Below are 1,654 nucleotides of genomic sequence, written 5' to 3'. Positions count from 1 at the left end.
TGGGGACCATGACCCCTTAAATAACCTCTGGCGGTTAATATTCTTTAGTTTCAATAATTACAATTTGGCCCCTTCAACAAATTATAATTATTGCTAGTCTCTACACAATACCTTTCATGACAAATATACCCTTAGCCATATTTATCTTAATTAGATCACTTTATAAAATTAGCTAATAAAATAGAATGGCCCTAACACATTTAATATTTACTTATATATATATATATATATATATATATATATATATAAGTGACCCAAATTGCTAACAATCTCCCACTGGTCACAAATATATATATCCATATAAATCCTTACAAATGTGTTAGACTTTATGAGCTCAAAATTGCCATTATATACCTTGAGTATATCCCAAAGTCTCGTCCATTGATTATATTTGCATGTAGAACCAAAACAGTTTTAATTGCAGCAATTGCAACCAAACCAACAGTGATCACTAATGCTGACATAATCAAATGACATGGATACATCATGAAATGTGTAGCATGAAAAGTTACGTGAAGGTGATTTGTACACGTCTATTTTCAACTGGTCCTTACTTTATCTCAATGAGATCAATACAATAACCTTAGTGTACAAAGTGTAATATCCGAATAATAAATCAGAATGTATGCATACATGAAAACCAAACATAGAACACAAACAAACAAAGATGACTAACTCCCACTGAACCAAAGATTCCTCAAACTGTAAAAACACCCATACAAGCAATATATGCTCGTGAAAGACCTTGAGTGTAATTGTCTTATTAAGAGGATATATTATCAGGGAGTTTGTCCCTAAGTGTTCTATGGAAATCCATCCACTTTGTACTCTTCCTTTAAGGACTGATTTGATGTCAAAGTATAACGTGATTGGTCTTTCAATTCCTTTCAGAATACGCAGCCCTGTGACATAAATCAACCATATACCTTGATTTGATGGATAATAAGTTGTTACAAATTCTACAATCATAGTGGATAAAGCCATAAGAGTTTGCTTGGTAATAGGCCAAGAAACTACACCACAAACTAGCATGAAAATGTAACCTGAAGTGGATCTTAAACTATCTTGGCATCCTACAAAATTGTTAGAATACTTCATGATCTCTTACTGGTCTGACCTTCTATACGTGAGCTTATAAACTTTTGTTCTCTTGAAAAATTCATAACTTTATTGGCTGCTTTCCAAAGATCCATTCATGAATAGCTTAAATATCTGCCTAGAACCTTAACACTGTATGCTATATCCAGATGCATACATACTTGGACATACATTAGAGACTCCTTACCGCTGAAACATAGTGAATCTTCTGCATTTCCTGAATTTCTTAATTTCCTTTTGGGCATTAATTGAGACTAAACTTGTCTCCCTTAGAAACTAGAGAATCCCCTTTCGTGAAGCACATGTTTATAAGGATCTTGAGTTTGTTCTTATAGAGGTTCTTAACTTACTAGAGGTTTTTAACTTTATGAATCAGATACCTTTTTAACGATTCTTCCTCTAAACTTTAATCTTCCCCCCAAACTCAATATCCTAAAAAAATTATATTTCATATCATGCAATTCCATATTTAAGGATTCATAATAGGAAGTCACTGTATGAAGAATATATTGATTATTATTTGCCAAAAGTGAATTGGTTTCAACAAAACTTGAAT

The sequence above is a fragment of the Vigna radiata genome, chromosome 7 (genome assembly GCF_000741045.1).
Source record: "Vigna radiata var. radiata cultivar VC1973A chromosome 7, Vradiata_ver6, whole genome shotgun sequence".
In the NCBI taxonomy this organism is placed as follows: Eukaryota; Viridiplantae; Streptophyta; class Magnoliopsida; order Fabales; family Fabaceae; genus Vigna; species Vigna radiata.
Note: the sequence above shows the minus strand (reverse complement) of the source record.